Genomic DNA, 15181 nt, shown 5'->3' with positions numbered 1-15181 from the left:
TATATCGAAGATGTCCTGGACATATGCAGGAAAGTCGATTCGACCATGGCGGAGTCTGATCGAATCCGAAACATCCTGAAGGGCATAGAAGACGACGCCTTTAACATGTTGCTGGCCAAAAGTCCACGCTCTGTGGCTGAAATTGTCACACTGTGTCAGAGCTATGAAGAACTCCGCAGGCAGCGGTCACTGACCCGTCGATCTCTACCGCGTGACGAACACCTCGCTGGTTTGGCTGCCATGCCCAACCAGGCAGCGTTGCTCGCAGAAATGAAGGCGTTCGTCCGCGAGGAAGTTGCCCGGCAACTCTCGTTGATGGATTTAGCACAGCCGCAGTCGGTACACGCGCCTACGCCAAGTTTTGCCCCTCCGCTTCGCCGTGTCATAGCGCAAGAACTGCACGAGGTCTTGCCTGAGCACCACCAGCGTGTTCCTGCGGCTGCGCCTCACAGCTACGCCGAAGTCATGGCCAGGCCCCAACAGATCCCGACAGCTGTGCCACTCAGCTACGCGGAAGTCGTCACCCAGCCTCAACAACTCCCTCAACGGGGACCTCTCATGTACGCCGAAGTCCTCGCTATGCCCCGACAACAGCCTGCTATGCAATCAATTCACCAGCCACCACGTCCAACGCGTCCTTCCACATGGATGGGACCTGCCGCAACGACTCCGTGGCGTACAGTGGACAATCGACCGATATGCTTTGCGTGCGGCTACGCAGGCCACGTCGCACGCTACTGTAGTCGCGTGCAGTCGCCTAGCGCTACACCATATGGGCCAAGTTCTATGGTGGCTTCTCCGCGCCCTAATTACGACGACGAACCTCGGGCTGCGTCACCACCATTCCGCCGGTCCGCCAACATCCGCCGCTCAACTTCTCCACGCCGACGCTCCCCATCACCGATGCGGCCTCGGCCCGAAGCTCGGGATGAGGAAAACTAATCGTCGCAGTCCATGAGGCAAGGACTGCTACCCCATCGAAACGCGGAAGTCCTCAACGTAGCCCGACCAATGTGATAGACGTGTTAGTTGACGGTGTGCGCACATATGCCCTCGTGGATACCGGAGCCGCTGTATCAGTTATGGACGCAAAGCTTTGTCGCTTCCTTCGAAAGGTTACGACGCCCATTGCTGGACTCGCCCTCCGAACAGCAGGCGCACAGCGTATTCACACGATTGCGGCGTGCACCGCTCGTGTTCTCATCGAGGACGTTGTATACGCCGTCGAATTTATTGTGATTTCCTCGTGCTCCCACGAAGTTATCCTGGGGTGGGACGCTAGTGGGTTCAGCGCTACTGGCTCTAAACGGTAGTGGGTCGAGCGCTCCTCCTCAGCAACGGCTCTCGTGCTTGGAAGCTGTGACTGCCCTGCCCGTCGACGTTGCGCTGCTCCGAGCTATGCCTAATAAACACCATTAGACAGTATATAAAAACGATTAGGCTTCTTTGATGACTAATTCGTCTTTGGCAAGTAGAAGAGAGCTTAGGCAAACAAGAACAGACGAAAATTGAAACTCGGAGCGCAGCCGTCAGTTGTTGACTACGCTACCTCTTATGGGACGTCAGCACTGCGCCATTAAATGAGAGAGCTTACGTGGAGATAACGTCAACTCGTCTGTTTTGGAGCGGACGCCTGAGAAGCGGCAGCGAGACCTTCCGTGGCCATTTTCAGGCCAACAAAAAGATATGGTGGGGCACACAAACACACACAAAAAAGGGAAACATTGCTCGATTTGTATACGAATATTCTGTCGATGAATTAAAGATGCGTTTGTTTTAGTGTCCATATAATGTATAAATAAGCTATGCTGCAATGTTCATGCGTATTAAAGCCAGAACGATGCTCTAATTACAAGCTACATTGTAATATAGTCTGCGCAGCATATACTCTGGAAAAAAGGCGAGGAGTGAAGGTTTAGTACAGGGCACTTTCCAATGCACTGTACGCGATACCATCATCTTCAGTGTGTATTTAGGCCAACTGATGGGTGAAGGCCGTTCCCACCGATCTCCCATGCTCCCTGCAGTGCGCTAAGTGATTCTGAGGTACGTCTGCACGTTTCCTAATTTCATCGCACCCCGTAATTTTCTACTCTGCTCGACTGCGCTTTTATTCCTTTGTTACCCATTCTGTAACTCTAATAGATTACCAGTTGTTTGGCCTGCGCCTTTTATGACTTGTCTAGTTCCATTTATTCGAGTTAATGTAAACTAGAATATAGGTTACGAAGTGTGCTCTCCAATCCGCACTGCTGTGCTCCCTTCTCTGAATGTTGGGCTTAACTTTTCTCGTTCCATTGCTTCTTGCGCCGCCATTACATTTTTCTCTCGAATCCGCGCCGCTGTGCTCCCTTCTCTGAAGTCTAGGCTTAACTTTTCTCGTTCCATTGCTTGTTGCGTCGTCATTACACTTTTTAAAGGTGAGCTTCAAGTTGCTCCTCCATATTTTAGAACCGTAGGATTCACTTTTATGCTCAGGGATAGTGGTAAGCTGCCGGTGATGATTTAGTAATGCCTACCGTCTACGATCTGACCCCCCATTTTATTTTTATTTCTCAGAAAAACGTTTTTGCGTTTTACATGTATTTGAAGACGCCGTGTCGGCGTTGGGCCCGAGTATAATTTACTTGAAAACCTTGCGACTCTTCATACCTAATGCCGCACTTCTTGAAATGTACCAGATAATTGGAACAATTCCAATAATATTCTAATCCATTTGTTGGTAGACGTTAAAGGATTGAAGACGTTTACATTTATTAGCTTGCTTTAAAATATCTACCAATATAAATTCTAAAAAAAGCACTTGACTCCTACCAACGAAAACAACAGGCTGCTGACCTGAACCGATAACTAATAGGCGGAAACTCAGCGATCCCAGCAGGCTTTCACAGGTTACGAAAAGCCATTTGACTCAGTAGTGATAGGAGGAGACCTTGGGGCAAAGCGTGATCAAAGAGCACTCGACGTACCTAATTTGTATAGTCTATAACAAGGCAGTGTTACCGTTTGAAATGAAGCGTGACAGAAATTCACAGGAATATTGAGACTCGAAGTGATCAAAGGTGGTAAAACGAGGGATGCCCCTAAATCAACCGTTTCGACAATAGGGGTTTGTCTTCTTGGGCACTGCGGACCCGGCGAAGGGAAGAATGACTGATGACGTAGCTATCGGGACGATGCTATCATCTGCCTCCATGCTTGCGTACAACATGACTACAAACTACTGCTTCGTAACACTCTGACAGCAAAATGTGCCCACCGTTGAAACAGTTATTTTGAAGAATTTGTTATGTTCAGCACGCGTGTTTGCCTATGGGCTGGAACTGTTTCGCGCCGAACTGGTATCCGTTATTTCTTCATGTTCAGGCTGGGTTTAGGTTCAAAGGTAGTTACAAGAATATCGGTTGGATTCAGTTAAAATGCTAATTCAACGGGATAGCCTAGCTTACTCTGACGACTTTAGTAACTACGAGTCGTACTTAAAAAAATATATATGCATTAAATTCATATGGTCGGCAAATACTCGAAAGGAATGCCGCGATCACCTTAAAGACAGTACTAAGTGGGATTTACATTTTACGAACACAAAGTATTACAAAAACACCTGAGGAACCTAGGTTTCCACTTTCAAAGCCCACATGTCACGAACGCAATGGTTATCCTTAACACCGCTACCCGTGTCGCTTAAACGATAACAACATATAGTTGCGCTGAAATATATGTAAGATGCGTATTTAATAATAACGTGACTAGCGTTCCTGTCTCTCTCGGCAGGGGTCGGGCCTACCGGCGTACGGCGGTCGCTGGTTGGCAAACGGTGTTCAAAGGCCGGACTTGCGATAAGGCGCCGCTGGAAATGGCGCGCTATGCCTCGCGCATTGGGGTGGCGACGGTGCCTTCCACGTCGAACGTCAACCTCATTGCCCGTTGACAGGCCTGTGCTATTGCGTCTCAGCTTTGGTGTGCCCAAAAGTTTAGATGTGCTCGTGAGCATTCTCAAGGAAAGCATCGGCTCCTTCCTTCGTTCGGTTATTTACGTGGGTTGCCTTTCCTCGCGGATGGCTTCTGAAAAGTTTTTCTATTATGCCGTTTCAATAAATCTACAATGAAGGCAGGTTCTTTTTAAAGTGAAGCTTTCTTTGCATTTTCCTTCGACTGTCTCTGAGCTGCTGCTGTCCGGCACACCGATTCGGGGAGATGGTTCAGAGCGTGTATATACATGGAATGAGCAGGGCAGCGGAGACAAGAGACGCGAGGAACTACTTTGGACCGCACTGCGTCCAATGTTCACGATGGCCTATGGAGCGCAGTTATCGTCGCCACATTATGCTCAATTAGGCTCAATTACCCGTGACCCGCAAGCGCTTGCCTTTCTACGAACGTCCCAGTCCAGAGGGAAGCTATAATAGAATGGAAGAGAGGAAGGGGGGGAGAGTAGAGGGGGAGAGCACGCACAGAATCGGTAGAACTTACGGAGTCGCGAAACGAGTCAATGACAGCTTTGCCACTCTCGCTTCCAGTTCCCCTACAAAAAAAATGGGGGGGGGGGCGGTATGGAAAAGATGACGTGAGAAGGCAAGGACACGCTGGATAAACTTAAATTCAAGGTGCGGTACGGTGCTTTTCTGCTACTTCTGAAAAAAGAAGCCATGCAAATATGTCTAGTCGACAACTTACACAGGCCGTGCAGAAGCAGGGTCGCATTATTTAAAGCGCACCGCAGGGTCTAGGCGACACAACGGAAGCGGTCGCACGTCAAATCAACACTTCTGTGCCCGCCGCGACAGCTTTGCGGGTATGGTACAGCTCGAGGTCACAGATTCTACCGAGTCTGCAGAATTTCGACGTGGGCGAAATAAAATACGCTCGCACACGTTAAAAAAACTACGGTGCCAAAATTAATCCGGAGTGCGCCACTACGGCATGCCTCATAATCCGATTGTGCTTTTGGCACGTACAAACCATAAACCAATTCAAAGTAAATGCTTCTGCCAGGATGCGATATGCCATGTCAGGCAATTACAATGCTCAACCCTCACTGAGGTTATAAAATACGGTGCACGACAACGCCTCAACCACTACGCAGACAAACAACAGTGGTGCACGCAAGGTAACGTTTAAAGTCACCTCAGTACCCTAGCGTTGGACTCAACGTGGAAGGAATGAAACATTCGCCGTCAACATCACCACTACTTATCGTCAATCAATGCAAACAGCACAAAAGCTTCGCGTACACCAATTCCCACAATGCGTGGGACCTGCATACCTTTAATATTTCAAGTTACAGTGAAATTAAATAGGATGCGCGCAGCATCAGTTGTACAACATGCAGCACATAGTTCTACATTGAGTCCATTCTTCATCTGACGCCTCTTTCACTTATTTACACTGTTCGAAAGTGCTCCTCTTCCTAATGAAACCTAAGATGCTAGCAAATTTGGGGGTTCGGTAAACATGCACAAATATTCTCTGAATATGTCGTTAGTCTTTATTGGGCCAAATGCATATGTCTCAAATCCGAGTAGCACACTAGCACGCCTATGCGGATTTGCGATTACCTAGAGAGAAAGCGCAAAAAAGAACCCAATATATCAGAAGTGGCAGTCGTGGTGTAGGGGTCGAGCATCCACCATACGTGCAAGAGGACCGTGGTTCGAATCCCGGTGTCGCGCAATTTTCCACCAAATGAAAAAAATCCGGGTTTTGATAAATTGTATACACAGGCTAGGAGTGTGGCCTGATCGCGGTGACCAGAACCGGTAACGCACTCCCTCACCAGAGCAGGATTGGCCACCCTGGTGCAGTACTTGGCCACAACCTCCTATATGAATACAACAATCAAACCTCGGCCCTCAGTCTCCAGCAGCTCCGAAGCAACTGATCACGGTGGCGGTGAAACCTGTGACGCAGCAGAGGGTGCTAAGACAGGCGGCCATTGGAATAACCTGGCAACGTTTAACGCTAGAATGCTATCTAGTGAGGCGAGTTTGGGAGTGCTATTGGAGGAATTAGAGGGCAGTATATGGGATATAATAGGGATCAGTGAAGTAAGGAGGACAAAAGAAGCATATACAGTGCTAAAAAGCGGTCACGTCCTGTGCTAAGGGGCTTAGCGGAGAGACGAGAACTAGGAGTCGGATTCCTGATTAATAATAACATAGATAGGAACATACAGGATTTCTACAGCATCAACGAGAAGGTGCCAGGTCCTGTTGTGACACTTTATAAAAGGTATCAATTGAAGTTCGTACAGGTCTCCGTTCCTACCTCCAGTCATTATGACCAGGAAGGGGTAAGCTTCTATGAAAACGCGGAATCGTCGATGCGTAGAGACAAAATAAAATACATTATACTGATGGGCTACTTCAATGCCAAGGTAGGCAAGAAGCAGGCTGGAGACAAGTCTGTGGGGGAATATTGCACAGGCTCTAGCAATAGCAGGTTAGAGTTAGTAGTAGAGTTTGCAGAAAAGAATAATATGCGGATTATGAATACCTTTTTCCGCAAGCAGGATAGCCGAAAGGAGACGTGGAGGAGCCCGACTGGCGAGACTATAAATGAAATGGACTTCATAGTGGGCGCTAACCATGGCATCATACAAGATGTGGGCGTGCTCGGCAAAGTGCGCTGCAGGGACCACACGAGGGTAAGAACTCGAATTGACCTACACTTGAAGAGGGAATGGAAGAAACTGGTACATAAGAAGCCGATCAATGAGTTAGCGGTAAGAGGGAAACTAGAGGAATTCCAGATCAAGCTACAGAACAGGTATTCTGCTTTAACTTTGGAAGAGGACCTTAGTGTTGAGGCAATGAATGACAATCTTGTGGGCATCATTAAGGAGTGTGCAATGGAAGTCGGTGGTAACTCCGTTAGGCAGGATACCAGCAAACTATCGCAGGAGACGAAAGATCTGATCAAGAACCGCCAATGTATGAAAGCATCTAACCCTACAGCTAGAATAGAACTGGCAGAACTTTCGAAGTTAATCAACAAGCGTAAGACAGCTGACATAAGGAAGTATAATATGGATAGAATTGAACATGCTCTCAGGAACGGAGGAAGCCTAAAAACAGTGAAGAAGAAACTAGGAATTGGCAAGAATCAGATGTATGCGTTAAGAGACAAAGCCGGCAATGTCATTACTAATATGGATGACATAGTTCAAGTGGCTGAGGATTTCTATAGAGATTTATACAGTACCAGTGGCACCCTCGACGATAATGGAAGAGAAATTAGTCCAGAGGAATTCGACATCCCAAAGGTAACACCGGAAGAAGTAAAGAAAGCCTTGGGAGATGTGCAAAGGGGGAAGGCAGCTGGGGAGGATCAGGTAACAACAGATTTGTTGAAGGATGGTGGACAGATTGTTCTAGAGAAACTGGCCACCCTGTATACGCAATGCCTCATGACCTCGAGCGTACCGGAATCTTGGAAGAACGCTAACATAATCCTAATCCATAAGAAAGGGGACGCCAAAGACTTGAAAAATTATAGACCGATCAGCTTACTGTGCGTTGCCTACAAACTATTTACTAAGGCACTCGCAAATAGAATCAGGAACACCTTAGACTTCTGTCAAGCAAAGGACCAGGCAGGATTCTCTAAAGGCTACTCAACAATAGATCATATTCACACTATCAATCAGGTGATAGAGAAATGTGCGGAATATAACCAACCCTTATATATAGCTTTCATTGATTACGAGAAAGCGTTTCATTCTGTCGAAACCTCAGCAGTCATAGAGGCATTACGGAATCAGGGTGTAGACAAGCCGTATGTAAAAATACAGAAAGATATCTATAGCGGCTCCACAGCCACCGCAGTCCTCCATAAACCAAGCAACAAAATCCCAATAAAGAAAGGCGTCACGCAGGGAGATACGGTATCTCCAATCCTATTCACAGCGTGTTTACAGGAGGTATTCAGAGACCTGAATTGGGTAGAATTAGGGATAAAAGTTAATGGAGAATACCTTAGTAACTTGCCATTCGCTGATGATATTGCCTTGCTTAGTAACTCGGGGGACCAATTGCAACGCATGCTCACTGACCTGGAGAGGCAAAGCAGAAGAGTGGGTCTAAAAATTATTCTGCAGAAAACTAAAGTAATGCTTAACAGTCTCGGAAGAGAACAGCGATTTACGATAGGCAGCGAGGCACTGGAAGTCGTACGGGTATACATCTACTTAGGGCAGGTAGTGACGAAGGATCCGGATCATGAGACGGAAATAATCAGAAGAATAAGAGTGGGCTGGGGTGCGTTTGGCAGGCATTCTCAGATGATGAACAGCAGGTTGCCATTATCCCTCAAGAGAAAAGTATGTGATAGCTGTGTCTTACCAGTACTCACCTACGGGGCAGAAATCTCGAGGCTAACGAAAAGGGTTCTACTCAAATTGAGGACGACGCAACGAGCTATGGAAAGAAGAATGATAGGTGTAATGTTAAGGGATAAGAAAAGAGCAGATTGGGTGAGGGAACAAACGCGAGTTAATGACATGTTAGTTCAAATCAAGAAAAAGAGCAGTATATGTAACGAGGAGTGAAGATAACCGATGCTCATTTATGGTTACGGACTGGATTCCAAAGGAAAGGAAGCGTAGCAGGGTCCGGCAGAAAGTTAGGGGGAGAGCATTAGATTTAGAAGTTTGCAGGGACGATATGACCACAGTTAGTAAATGACCAAGGTATTTGGAAAAGTATGGGAGAAGCCTTTGCCATGCAGTGAGCAGACCAGGCTGATGACGATATGATGATGATGATAATGATTATGATATCAGAAGTCACAAAGCTTAATTTTTCTGTCAGTCAAGCTCGAAGATTGGAGCAGACACAGTCTGTGAATAATAAAGAATAATGTGGTTTCAATTCTTCATTCCGATAAAATCTAGTACATGCTTGAGGTACTATACTGGTATGCGTAGCGCAATAAACGATAAAGAATATAACTAGAACTTATTGTAGACCAGCATAGCTTGCGTGTGAAGAGAGTGCAACATACTACTTACGCTTTGGGTCACTATGCGTTCCTAACTGCCGGGAATCTGTAGAATGGAACAGAGCGGTGAGGACTCAAAAGATAGTAAGATAAGCTTTGTATTTACAGAGAAAAAAATAACCGTGATGGTTTCGTCCGATTAGAGGCGGTCTTCCAAATATGCTGACCACAGTCTAACTAGAAAGTAAGTGTCTGGTGACTTGAGAATATGCACTTGCGTATTTACCCTCGAAAGCGGAAGAGAAGCCATAATGAAGAGCTACTGGCCAGAAGTTACGTAATGAGTCTAGCTATGATGCTACTACGGGCTCCAATGGCGTGGTTATTACATTAACAAAAGCATATGGGGAGTCGAACGTCTCTATGCGAGCGAGCATGGTACCATTTTCTTCATCAATTTCTAGTGCTGAACGTTTGTGAATTTTTAAACGTTGCATGTTCGTTTCATATCAGGTATTCTTAGGTTTCAGCGTTTTAGTGCGGAGTCTTGTGCCTTGTCTTATTTACAATATAAGAAAAACCTTCTTCTCCAGCAAGCAATGTGCATTGATAATTAGGGAAAGACAGTTATCGTATGTGAATTGCTAGTGTTCGATACTTGAAATACAAAGTGAAAGATTTTCATATTTAAACTACAACGTATTTAGAGCAAAGAATGACTGGATATAACGCCCATGTCGGAACTGCTACGAAACAGGTAACAAAATGCTTTGCCCCCTCACTTAGCAAAGACGCAGCGAAGCAATGCAAAAGGCAACCAAAAATATTAGAAGTCAAAAATTGGTTCAAATTTAATCTTGCATTATTGTCCGTAATGCTTATGCGATTCGGAATAATTCTGTGAAACAACCTTGACAAATTATGTAAATCTTTATAGAATATATAAATAATTTAGAAAAAACTAACACCACTGTTGCAGAACTACATACCGCACGAAGAGCTTTATTTACCAGAACATAGGACAAGTGAATCCTTAACCTTTTTGTTGAGGTCATCAACCGACATGCATTGGTGAACAATATTCGCAATTTTGCGAGTTTTGATAAGGAAGTGAGGTATTATGTTGGCAGGTGCTTATGTTCCTTAATGTTGAACATTTATATTTTAAGTCAGCGGCGCTTAAGATAGCATGGTGAATTATCCGGCACAGATGATGAGGACTTAGTGTGCCGGTCACATAAAATTTCCTTCCGTGTATACACGGCTAGTTTTAGCTGGAACAGCTGGATATATTTGAGTATGTTAAGCTCAAAAAGTATGGTGTTTCGTGGTCTCTTCGTCGAAGATTGTCTGAAGATTACAGCTGTTTCATTTTGTAAAATTTTTTTCCTGTCTAAATTTGCAATAGTAGTGATAGCCTAGATTAGTAAGCAATAGCGAAGATAAGAATGAAGAAAGGCATCAATAAATGAAATTTTAACCATTTTGGCACCAACAATCGAATATTGCACAATATTGATATCGCCCTATACATTTGCACAGAACTTGTATACGTTGTGTATTCTGCTCATGTTCTCTTCGAAAACGACACCTGCGAAATTCCCTGTATCTTTTCAATAGCGCAGTTATCAAATGTTACACAAGCATTATATTAAGGCTTATTGCGGCTTTTGAATATCGTATAGTTAGTGTTCTTAACCTTCAATTAAAGATGACTAACATCCAATGAGATTGAAAAAAAGTATTACTCATGTATAGCTACCTTTTGGGGATCGAGTTCTCTACCTCTAAAGAATTTGCTGGTGTCGTTTTTATATATTTTAATGTAAGAAGTTGGCGGTATATGCTGAACATTACTTATATAGATATCAAAGAATAACGGTGCTTTCTGCCCTTTTGTGCCCCGTGTCCACTCTGGCGCTAGTCTCTTCAGCATGGAATATAAAATAGCGCGGTGTCACATCCTGCCTCAAATATAGCGCTGTGGTAATCCACATTTCGTTGGCTGCAACTATAAGTGTTCCGATTGTTGGGAAAATACATATTAGGCTATTACATTAAGAGGCCGGTTTGCTTTACGAACAGTCGCTAACCGACATTACATGTTGAAGTTTTGTGCAAGAATTTGTTTTTTTTTTCTTTTGTTGCGAATAACAGAGGTGCACGTAGTCGCTGTACTTCGATACGAGTGGGAATATAAATATGCATGTAGAAGCCTGTTCGCTGATATTTGAGTTCGGCGCACGTACGATCTTCGTATCAACATTCGCAAATACATATCCTCCGAGATACTGGCCGGCCCAGCAGCCCATTGCAGCAGCAACCACGCCACTCCCGGGAGGGTAGGCAACGCAAGTTTTCCGTTTTATTTTGAGTGGCAAAAGAAAACTCCACAGAAATTGTTGCGTTGAGGCAAGGAAGTCGGCATTTTGCCAGTTGACAGGGCACAAATAAAGTGTCACTGTCCAAAATTCCTGGCTCGTGCTGCGCATGTTTAATACTCGACCCCTGGAAGTAACGTGGAAATTATTCTGAAATATTTATTCGTGTATAAACTAATTCGCACCCACTTCTCCTGCCCAGGTTTATTGCGGGCTGTACCACTGCTCCTCCAGGAGCTGTTTTGCTTCTCTGGTATCTGTTCTTTATGTAACACAAGTGCAGCAATGCTAAAGCGTGAAACTATTCTTGGGAAATTTTAAAAATAAAAGAGGTAGAATAAAAAATCATTTGCTTTAAATAAATGCATGTGTTCCTCTCATTTCATTTTATTTCCCACAATAATTGCACAGCAAACTAGACGACCGGCCTAACGACTCCGAGATTCTGACGTAGGAATTGGTACCCAAGCCCCTTTCCCCGTTTACAAAGAGCTCGCCACTGAATGAAACCAAACAAAATTTGCACAGAGGTCACAGCAATTACGCCGTGAGCAGATACTAGAAATAAAGAAGGTAGCCGTAAACACAAACATTTATTGTGGAGTCAAGGAAGCATGACAGAAAGTCATAAAAAAACATTGAACGTTGACAAAATAAACCCGAAACAGATCCAACAGATGTGTGACAGCATAATTAAAACAGCGTGGCCAAATGTTATCTTTGCACAAACAGCATATTTGCAGTTTATTTTTACCGGCTCAGGCGGCGTAGCGGATATTGCGTGAAGTTGCTTTTAGGTTCGATTAAATTTCATTTTGTGACAGGCGGTCTTGGCTAATAGAGATATTTTACAAAAAAACGCTTGAAACTAGTGATCATGTCGTTCTTGCCTATGAGTTCGTAGGTGAGGTGGATAACCCTCGTCAGTAATACAAAAATTTTTGAAGACTACTTAACAAAAATTTGTTAATGAACCTATTTATGTAGCCTTGGGGTCCATTTATAACAAGTTTGGAGGCAATCTAGTTTTAATGCACAACCCAATCTTTTTAGTCCTAAAATTCGAACCTGGCAAGATATAATTTTAATCGAATTTCAACGGTCAATTCAGGCAAAGTATCGAAACGGAACGCACCCTACCCACGTCATACAGAAATTCCACGTGTTGACGTTTGTTACTAAGATTAGTTGATGGCATTTGGCGACAAATCCTGATATGTTACATCAAGAGAGATGCTTGTGCATCGGCCTTGATGAGGTATAAACAGCATGCCAGCAACTCTGATAGGCGCTAGTCACTCCTAATTTAAAAGGACAAGTGCACCTGCCGTGGTTGGAAACAGTGCAGAGTGACTTACGCAATCGCTGAAAACTCTAGTGAAGAATAATGTGATAGCACTTCTAGGCATCTGGCTAATGGGCATCCTTACACGAATTACCTCTGCTCCGAGTGCTCGCATTAGAATTCTAGTTAGAATTCAATGGGCGTACCGGAGTGAAACAGTGTGCTCTTGCAAGTAATGCAGAAGCTGTGCAACATACATGCTCACCTTGAGATGAAGATTACGTTACGGCTTAGGTGGACCAAATATTTTGGCAAATACATCGAAGTGAAACATTGCTTCGAGTTTTCCGGCTACCCTCTTGCGCCCCAAAATCCTTTCTGAAATCGACGGGTGCTCGAAGCTTCGTTACCTGAATGTCCCTGATCTAAAAAAAAGACGATTCCCCAAATCGCGTCCTTTTTGAGTTAATAGGACGGTGAGGGCTAGAACAGCAGCGACAAATTTGCAAAAAAGGGAAGACTCACCCAAATAATCCATGATCGGTGATCTCTGGCTAACGTATGAGCGGCCGCGTTGCACCAGAAAAACGCTTCTTCTTCGTCTCCTTTTCGGTCTGCGCCCGGCTCATCGGACAGTTTACTACAGCAGCCGGTGAAAAATTATACTGTTCAAGACAAGGTCGTTGGCAGATTCACAAAATTAAATAGCGGTCTTTTGCTGCAGTTTTTAGGAACTCCTTCTAAAAGCTAGAAAAAGGAAAAGCTTGTGTACGGTTTTTTGTTTCTTCATCGTCGGCGCCAAATCCACTGCAATTATAGTAGTAATTTTACACCGTCGACTGCAATACACTGGCTGCTTAAGTGCGCTTTGGCGTTGACGTTAAGCAATACTAAACTTTCAAATGAAAGTCGCACATTTGGCGAACCTCTGTGTGTGTTGCATGGTTATGGTTGTCTCACAAAATCGCATATCACCACCATGTTGGAGGCAACTATTAGAAGCGGCGCACTTTCTGTGGTTTTAATATCGCAGGTGCCTGTGTTCTAAGAAATAGTTCGGCAGCCCCTTACGTTCTCTTTTGTTAGCCGGATATGATCATTCTAGAAAACCAAGTATAAATGTTAACAAAAGCGATGTAACTTAATTAATCACTTCATTTTCCTTTTCAATGTGAAAACAGGAGACAGGACAAAAGCGGAAAAAGCTTCAAGAAGGTCCCACCCCCCCTCCCCCCTTTTCACTCAACAGTAAGCATAGCGAACAGGATCTCTCCCAAAGCAGCCTAATAGACATCCAGAAAATATTCACAGCTAGCGAAAATTTCAAGAAACATCAATAACGCACTTGTCGTAGCCTAAATCGCAGATTGAGGGACGGAATTCACTACGCTGTTCTGTTCGTAGGCAATTTCTTACCGAAAAAGTTATTTTCCTAAACAAGGGTGCAACCGAAGTGGTAGCGCATTTAAGTTACGGTGTCCTATGAGCGCGAGCAGGAAGGAAGGCTCGGAATAAAGGTATTAAACACGCGAGGTCTGCACAACATTACTAAGAAGGACGTGTACCCTTTGTCACGAATTGACAACGTACTCGACTCTCTTCACACACGCTTCATGCACAGTACTTTTCTTCCATAGACCTTCGGTGCGGTGAGAGAGAGAGAAGACCGTCTTAACGTCCGATGGACTCTACCAGTTCAACGTTAGCAATTTGGCTTGTGCAATGCCCTGGCCATATTCGAACGAGTGACGGACTCCGTTCTTCGCGGTTTCAAGTGGTCGAGTTCCCTGCGCTACCTTGATGACATTTTCATTTCCTTGCCTACGTTATTAAGGTATCTACATAGACATTCAGTTGTTCAGTTACTCTGCGCACATTTTACAATGAAAGTCTTTAACTGACATTTAGCAGTTAGAGAATATTGCTTTGGCCGCCCAGAGATCAATGCACTTGGCGAATTTGTGGATAATGCAAGCATTCAACGTGATCCTGACAAAGCTGGCGGTGTTACGAACTTTCTCACATCTCGTTCTCCTCATGACGTCCGATTCTGTTATTTGCCCTTTGATCATTAAACACCACACGTCATCGTCAGATTGCAAGAACACGCAACGCACGCATATTTGTCGCGGAATACAGCTGCGTAGGTCGCCAAGACATGCCTCTTCACCAACGTGGGCGCGTGTGAGGCTCCGAACACAGCTTCCTCATATGCTTGCATTTGCTTGCTCGTGGTTCTTTCTTTTTTTTTCATTCTGACAATTTAAAGTGTGCTCGGACGCATGATATGTCTTTTTCTTTTTTTTATATGTATAAAGCCACCAAAGAAAAAGTGAGGCGTCAAACATGCATATTAGAATTTAATGCTTGCTACTTGTAAAATTTTCAAACAAGATATAACCTTAAATGATGTGCTCAGCGATGAATGAAGTTCTTACTGTATGCAGAAAGGTTGTCCATAAGTGGTTATCTCGATGCATAAAAGAACTTAAGGATAAGCAGCGAGTGTACAATTCGTTGTGACTGGCATAAAACCAATATGTACGTACAGCGGTGACCTTATGCAGATATATAC

This window comes from Dermacentor variabilis, chromosome 10 (assembly GCF_050947875.1).
Source record: "Dermacentor variabilis isolate Ectoservices chromosome 10, ASM5094787v1, whole genome shotgun sequence".
Classification (NCBI taxonomy): domain Eukaryota; kingdom Metazoa; phylum Arthropoda; class Arachnida; order Ixodida; family Ixodidae; genus Dermacentor; species Dermacentor variabilis.
The sequence above is the reverse complement of the archived record's forward strand: the minus strand, read 5'-3'. Positions refer to the sequence as shown.